The 8,445-nt window shown below is 46.8% G+C and overlaps 1 protein-coding gene across 2 annotated transcripts in view; it reads left to right on the top strand.

The window, feature by feature from the left end:
* Positions 1–458: 458 nt before the first annotated feature.
* The window catches only part of LOC126354875 (rho guanine nucleotide exchange factor 26-like), a 444,136-nt gene continuing 436,149 nt past the window's right edge, over positions 459–8,445 (top strand). For both annotated transcript variants that reach the window (XM_050004883.1, XM_050004882.1), the window contains exon 1: positions 459–500. The gene's annotated coding sequence lies outside the window, so the exon portion shown is untranslated. The remainder of the gene's footprint in view (positions 501–8,445) is intronic.

The raw sequence follows: 8,445 nt of genomic DNA, 5'->3' as shown, positions 1-8,445 counted from the left end.
ATCGCCATTGTATAGACCCTCTGTATACTCCTTCCACCTTTTGCTTTCCCTTCTTTGCTTAGAACTGGGTTTCCATTTGAGCCATTGATATTCATACAAGTCCTTCTCGTTTCTCCAAAGCTCTCTTTAATTTTCCTGTAGGCAGTATGTATCTTACCCCCTAGTGAGATATGCGTCTAAGAAATCTAATCTTCAAAGGCGATTTTTTCAATTTTTTTTGTTTTTCAGAATTGCGCCCAACAGCATTAATAAATTCGTGTCCGGGCAATACCGTTGAAAAACCTCAAAGCATGAAGAATATCGAACAGGGCGTAAGACGGCCTTGATAGTGAAGGATGTGAAACAGCCGCTGCTGTTAAAGCTACTAGACTTATGTAGAATAGTTTTTATATTTGTGCACTGTGCGTTACAGTATGTATTGCATGGATTTAACGATGTGTTTGTTCTCTGTGTAACAGGTGGCTTGTGTCAGCTGCCGCCGACGCCATTCCAGACATCCGGTGAGTAATGTGTGTGTGTGTGAGGACAAGCGAGACACCGTCGGTGGTGGTGGTTTAAGTGAGTAGATTTTAAACATCTAAAGGTTTCGAGGAGACATGTTGTGCTTATGCCTTCTGTGGTTCTGTCGGAGAACAGTCTAGGGAAATGGATTGTGCGCAGTCCTGGTTACACTTAGTGATGTTTTCGTAACTTAATCTGAGGCAGACACCAGTCTAAGTGTTGTAACAGATAATCACCTGTCAAGACACGAAACGCGACATAACTAAATGAACAGTTTTGTAACGGATGTTCAGCCAGTTGATTTGCAAAGTATCGGATGTACTTACGGTCAGAATTGACAGAGGTAAGTTGGGGAATGAATATGAATTCTTAAACTTTTTAAATCGCAGTCATGGTTACTGAAATTAGTATTAGAGATTTCACTGTCTGTTTAATCTCAGACTCGACCATGGCGAATACCGACGCTATGGTCAGTTAAGAAAGAAATTCGTTGCTACAAACGTTTCAAATACACCCCTGGAAATGGAAAAAAGAACACATTGACACCGGTGTGTCAGATCCACCATACTTGCTCCGGACACTGCGAGAGGGCTGTACAAGCAATGATCACACGCACGGCACAGCGGACACACCAGGAACCGCGGTGTTGGCCGTCGAATGGCGCTAGCTGCGCAGCATTTGTGCACCGCCGCCGTCAGTGTAAGCCAGTTTGCCGCGGCTCCATCGCAGTCTTTAACACTGGTAGCATGCCGCAACAGCGTGGACGCGAACCGTATGTGCAGTTGACGGACTTTGACCGAGTACGTATAGTGGGCATGCGGGAGGCCGGGTGGACGTACCGCCGAATTGCTCAACACGTGGGGCGTGAGGTCTCCACAGTACATCGATGTTGTCGCCAGTGGTCGGCGGAAGGTGCACATGCCCGTCGACCTGGGACCGGACCGCAGCGACGCACGGATGCACGCCAAGACCGTAGGATCCTACGCAGTGCCATAGGGGACCGCACCGCCACTTCCCAGCAAATTAGGGACACTGTTGCTCCTGGGGTATCGGCGAGGACCATTCACAACCGTCTCCATGAAGCTGGGCTACGGTCCCGCACACCGTTAGGCCGTCTTCCGCTCACGCCCCAACATCGTGCAGCCCGCCTCCAGTGGTGTCGCGACAGGCGTGAATGGAGGGACGAATGGAGACGTGTCGTCTTCAGCTATGAGAGTCGCTTCTGCCTTGGTGCCAATGATGGTCGTATGCGTGTTTGGCGCCGTGCAGGTGAGCGCCACAATCAGGACTGCATACGACCGAGGCACACAGGGCCAACACTCGGCATCATGGTGTGGGGAGCGATCTCCTACACTGGCCGTACACCTCTGGTGATCGTCGAGGGGACACTGAATAGTGCACGGTACATCCAAACCGTCATCGAACCCATCGTTCTACCATGCCTAGACCGGCAAGGGAACTTGCTGTTCCAACAGGACAATGCACGTCCGCATGTGTCCCGTGCCACCCAACGTGCTCTAGAAGGTGTAAGTCAACTACCCTGGCCAGCAAGATCTCCGGATCTGTCCCCCATTGAGCATGTTTGGGACTGGATGAAGCGTCGTCTCACGCGGTCTGCACGTCCAGCACGAACGCTGGTCCAACTGAGGCGCCAGGTGGAAATGCCATGGCAAGCCGTTCCACAGGACTACATCCAGCATCTCTACGATCGTCTCCATGGGAGAATAGCAGCCTGCATTGCTGCGAAAGGTGGATACACACTGTACTAGTGCCGACATTGTGCATGCTCTGTTGCCTGTGTCTATGTGCCTGTGGTTCTGTCAGTGTGATCATGTGATGTATCTGACCCCAGGAATGTGTCAATAAAGTTTCCCCTTCCTGGGACAATGAATTCACGGTGTTCTTATTTCAATTTCCAGGAGTGTAATTTGGGAATCTTGTGGCACCGACTTACTGTTCAAATATGGAATCCAACTCATTGTGCACCACCTTCAGATTTTAGTTTCACTTGGTGACAGGCACAAACTGATATTCCTGTGATTATAAGAAGAAAATCTTAATCCCAGGGACTGACATTAAATGGACAGTCAGTGGCGAGGATTTGGTCAGAAAACTGTGACAGACGTAGTGTGGACTGTACTTTCTTCCACAGTCCGCGTGTGAGTTTGCAGGAGTGCAGAGCGTCGCCATATCGTGACCAGGTGAGGTTGACGTGCGCACCTCGGCTCTACTTGTGTGCGCATCGGTCTGCCGGTGGACGCCTAGCGCCCTCTGCGGCCGCGCCAGCTCACGTGGGGCCCTATCCGCTGTGTGCCGGCTCTCTACTCCTGGGGCGACAGAGCCTGCGCGCTTACGTGACCACTTCGTTAACTTGTTTCCTCCGTACGGCTCCCCAGAGAACATTTTAAACGTTGATCCTTACATACAAGACAACAGCAACAGGCCAATTTTTACAGTGCTATTTATATATTTGAATAGCGCGGTTAATACTGACCCTACGACTTATCTTAGAAGAAAGATTAAGGAAAGGCAAACCTACGTTTCTAGCATTTGTAGACTTAGAGAAAGCTTTTGACAATGCTGACTGGAATACTCTCTTTCAAATTCTAAAGATGGCAGGGGTGAAACACGGGAAGCGAAAGCATATTTACAATTCGTACAGAAACCAGATGGCAGTTACAAGAATCGAGGGACATGAAAGGGAAGCAGTGGTTGGGAAGGGAATGAACAGGGTTGTAGCTTATCCCCGATCTTACTCAATCTGTATATTGAGCAAGCAATAAAGGAAACAAAAGAAAAGTTCGGAGTAGGTATTAAAATTCATGGAGAAGAAATACAAACTTTGAGGTTCGCCGATGACATTGTAATTCTGTCAGAGACAGCAAAGGATTTGAAAGAGCAGCTGAACGGAATGGACAGTGTCTTGAAAGGAGAATATAAGATGAACATCAACAAAAGCATAACGAGGATAATGGAATGTAGTCGAATTAAGTCGAGTGATGCTGAGGGAATTAGATTAGGAAATGAGACACTTAAAGTAGTAAAGGAGTTTTGCTATTTGGGGAGCAAAATAGCTGATGATTGTCGAAGTAGAAGAGATATAAAATGTAGACTGGCAATGGGCAAGGCAAGCTTTTCTGAAGAAGAAAAATTTTTTAACATCGGGTATAGATTTAAGGATCAGGAAGTTGTTTCTGAAAGTATTTGTATGGAGTGTAGCCATGTATGGAAGTGCTCAGAGCCCATTTTGTGACCCCGCTTCCGCCACAACGAAACCCTGCTTCCGTCGCCGCTACGTTGGCATGTCGTGAAAATATTGTCTGTCGGCACCATGTAGCGAACAAACATTGTAATGGTATTATTTGGTTTTGTCTAAAATAAATAGTACGAAAGAGCAAAATGTTGCTCCACATCGAGTTAGTGAGTGGTTGACGAAACGTTAGGTACAGTTCAGAAAACTGACGCACTTTGTGCTGGCGTGAGGGATGGGGAGACGCTGGTGCGGCAGCGGCCGAGATGACCAAGCCGCGGGGGACAGTGCCCCATCTTCGAGGTCCAGCGAAGTTATGGCGCACAGTTGTTTTCTGTAACGGGTGAAACAACTAAGTTCCCCCCGTCGGAGTTTCGAGTCCTCTTTCTGGCATGGTTGTCTAGGGACCGATGATCTCAGCAGTTTGGTCCCATAGTCCTTACCACAAATTTCCAAACAACTAAGTCTTCAAACGGTTGTTGACGACGTTATAGCTCTGTTCGACGACAAGAGACTTGGAAGGACAGTTAAGTAGAACGGATAGGGTGCTGAAAAGAGGTGATCTCGTGAACATCATTCAAATTAGAACATGGTGACAGAGTGCATTGGAAATAATCAGGTCGATGGTTGGGGAATCAGGCTGTCACTTGGGACTCAGAAAGTAGCTTAGTTTCGCTATTTGAACAGTACAATAACTGGCAACAGGGAGAGTAAATATGATATGAAATTCAGACTGATAAGAAAAGACAATTCTTCGTAAAAGGGGGCACTAGCTAACATGGAATATAAATTTGAGTTAGGAAGTTGCCCTCATTAAAAGGAAGATTCGGTTGATAGAACACACGCTGAGGCATCGAGGAACAGCTAATTTGGTAGTAGGAATGTGAGGGATACGACTTCCACAGGCAGAGCAGTGCCGGACTGCGGTTAGCTGCTTCCAGTGGATGTGGGTTGCAGTGGTTAAGTCTTTCGTAGGATAGACTAGAGCTACATCAAAGCCGTCTGTCGGGAGGAGGAGGCGTAACCTACTTTCAGTTTCGGGGCATCTTTCACCGTACTGGCGTTCGTCGGCCGCTCAAGGTGTTGGGGAGTACAATATTAGGGTACAGAGAGAGAGAGAGGCCAGCAGGTAGAAAGCTCGACAGGAGAGGAGAGCAGAGCCGGACTACTTTGGTGGTCGGTGTGACCTTGGCCAGAGCGCCGCATACCGGCGCGAAGGCGGCAGTTGGACCGCCTCTTGCTTCCCGCGTCCCCATAAACATATCTAGGAGGGTCACTATGGGGAGATACGGAGTGGAACGGCCACGGACGCTGAACTGAAGGTGAAGCAAATGGCATGTTAAGATTCATTCGTGCAGGAACTGGCAATTGGCTCTGAACATAAATAAATGTTAAGTAGTACTCATAAGTAGACGAGGAAGTACCCTAATGTTAGTTTACACTGTTCTCAACACGCAGCTGGAAACAGTAGCTACTACAAAATACACAATCCATGAGTACTTAAAGTGGAACGACAACATTGGAGCGAAAGCAGATGCCAAGCGGAAATTCATCGTAAAAATCTTAAGGGAATGTAATGGCCGGCCGCTGTGGCCGAGCGATTCTAGGTTCTTCAGTCCGGGACCGCGCTGCTGCTGCGGTCGCAGGTTCGAATCCTGCCTCGGGCATGGATGTGTGTGCCGTCCTTAGGTTGGTTAGGTTTAAGTAGTTCTGTCTAGGAGACTAATGACCTCAGATGTTAAGTCCCATCGTGCTTAGAGCCATTTTTTGGAATGTAATGGAGGCACGAAAGAAATGTCTTACAAAACACTACTTCGATAAAATCTTGTTCACTGACCATGGGTAAGGGACCCTTAGCGGGTTGGATTAGTTCAGAAGATACAGTCGCAACGAAGAGAGGCCCGTTTCGTGGCGGGAACTGTTAGTCAAATGGTTGAAATGGCTCTGAGCACTATGAGACTTAATATCTGAGGTCATCAGTCCCCTAGAACTTAGAACTACTTAAACCTAATTAACCTAAGGACGTCACACACATCCATGCCCGAGGCAGGATTCGAACCTGCGACCGTAGCAGTCGAGCGGTTCCGGACTGATGCGCCTAGAACCGCTCGGCCAATACGGCCGGCAACTGTCAGTCAGCGCTGGCGGTATCGCCCGCCTGCCACTGTGTCGGCGCTTTTCACAGCACAAAGCGTTGTTCTTTCCAACACTCGACTAGCAAACTTGTCTGGGCAAGAAATTTCGTCTCTTTGAAGAAAATATCGCAACCCCGGTCCCAATTAAAATTAAGAACCAATGTTTGACATGCTCAAAGGTGCTGTAGAGTTGTATGCCATATGTAAGTTTCAAATTTCTACGTTTTGTATATGGGACATAAGAATTTACAGTCATCGGTAATGAACTGATTGCACCAGTTCTCTTATCTTCCCATGTTTTCGACCGAGCGAGGTGGCGCAGTGGTTAGCACACTGGACTCGCATTCGGGAGGACAACGGTTCAATCCCGTCTCCAGCCATCCTGATTTAGGTTTTCCGTGATTTCCCTAAATCGTTTCAGGCAAATGCCGGGATGGTTCCTTTGAAAGGGCACGGCCTATTTCCTTCCCCATCCTTCCCTAACCCGAGCTTGCGCTCCGTCTCTAATGACCTCGTTGTCGACGGGACGTTAAACAACACTAACCTAACATTTCCATGTTTACGATTTACGCATTATGTTCCCATTGTTACTACAATACGACTGAACATGCCTCGTAGTTCAAAATGGTTCAAATGGCTCTAAGCACTATGGGACTTAACATCTGAGGTCATCAGTCCCCTAGACTCACAACTTCTTAAACCTAACTAACCTAAGGACATCACACACATCCATGCCCGAGGCAGGATTCGAATCTGCGACCGTAGCAGCAGCAGCGGTTTCGGACTGAAGCGCCTAGAACCGCTCGGCTACAACGGTCGGCTGTCTCGCAGTACCTTCCTTTTATTCCTATACGGGGTGGTCCATTGATAGTGACTGGGCCAAATATCTCACAAAATAAGCATCAAACAAAAAAAAACTACAAAGAACGAAACTCGTCTAGTTTGAAGGGTGTTGGCCCGCTAGATAGCGTTGCCATAGGTCAAACGTATATCAACTGCGTTTTTTTAAAATAGGAACCCCCATTTTTTATTACATATTCGTGTAGCACGTAAAGAAATATGAATATTTTAGTTGGACCACTTTTTTCGCCTTTGTGATACATGGCGCTGTAACAGTCGCAAACGTGTAAGTACGTGGTATCACGTAACATCCCGCCAGTGCGGACGGTATTTGGTTCGTAATACATGACCCGTGTTAAAATGGACCGTTTACCAATTACGGAAAAGGTCAATATCGTGTTGATGTATGGCTATTGTGATCAAAATGCCCAACGGGCGTCTGCTATGTATGCTGCTCGGTATCCTGGACGACATAATCCAAGTGACAGGACCGTTCGCCGGATAATTACGTTATTTAAGGAAACAGGAAGTGTTGAGTCTATTGTGAAACGTCAACCACGACCTGCAACAAATGATGATGCCCAAGTAGGTGTTTGCTACTGGTGTGCGGATTAGCCGCGACAGCAGCTAAGACAAATTGCACGAGAATCGGGAATCTCAAACACATCGGTGTTGAGAATGCTACATCAACATAGATTGCACCCTTACCATATTTATATGCACCAGGAATTGCATGGCGACGACTTTGAACGGCGTGTACGGTTCTACCACTGGGCACAAGAGAACTTACGGGGCGATGACAGATTTTTTTGCACCTGTTCTATTTAGCGACGAAGCGTCATTCACCAACAGCGGTAACGTAAACCAGCATAATATGCACTACTGGGCAACGATGGATGCAACAAGTGAAACATCAGCGACCTTGGTGGGTTAATGTATGGTGCCGCATTATGGGAAGAAGGATAATTGGCCCTTATTTTATCGATGGCAATCTAAATGATACAATGTATGCTGATTTCCTACGTAATGTTCTACCATGTTACTACAAGATGTTTCACTGCTTGACAGAATGGTGATGTACTTCCAACATGATGGATGTCTGGCACATAGCTCGCGTGCGGTTGAAGCGGTATTGAATAGCATATTTCAGGGCCGGTGGATTGGTCGTCGAAGCACCATACCACGGCCCGCACGTTTACCAGATCTCACGTCCCCGGATTTTTTTCTGTGGGGAAAGTTGGAGGATATTTGCTATCGTGATCCACCGACAATGCCTGACAATATGTATCAGCACATTTTCAATGCATGTGCGAACATTACGGAAGACGAAATACTTGCTGTTGAGAAGAATGTCGTTACACGTATTGACAACTGCATTGAGGTTGACGGACATCATTTTGAGTATTTATTGCATTAATGTGGTATTTACAGGTAATCACGCAGTAACAGCATGAGTTCTCAGAAATGATAAATTCACAAAGATTCATGAGTCACATTGGAACAACCGAAATAAAATGTTCAAACTTACCTACGTTCTGTATTTTAATTTATAAAACCTGCCTGTTACCAGCTGTTCGTCTAAAATTGTGAGCCATATGTTTGTGACAATTACAGCGCCATCTGTCACAAAGCGAAAAAAATGGTCCAAGTTAAAACATTCATATTTCTTTACGTACTACACGAATATGTAATAAAAAATGAGGGTTCCTATTTTTAAAA

The sequence above is a fragment of the Schistocerca gregaria genome, chromosome 3 (assembly GCF_023897955.1).
Source record: "Schistocerca gregaria isolate iqSchGreg1 chromosome 3, iqSchGreg1.2, whole genome shotgun sequence".
In the NCBI taxonomy this organism is placed as follows: domain Eukaryota; kingdom Metazoa; phylum Arthropoda; class Insecta; order Orthoptera; family Acrididae; genus Schistocerca; species Schistocerca gregaria.
The sequence above is the reverse complement of the archived record's forward strand: the minus strand, read 5'-3'. Positions and strand labels throughout refer to the sequence as shown.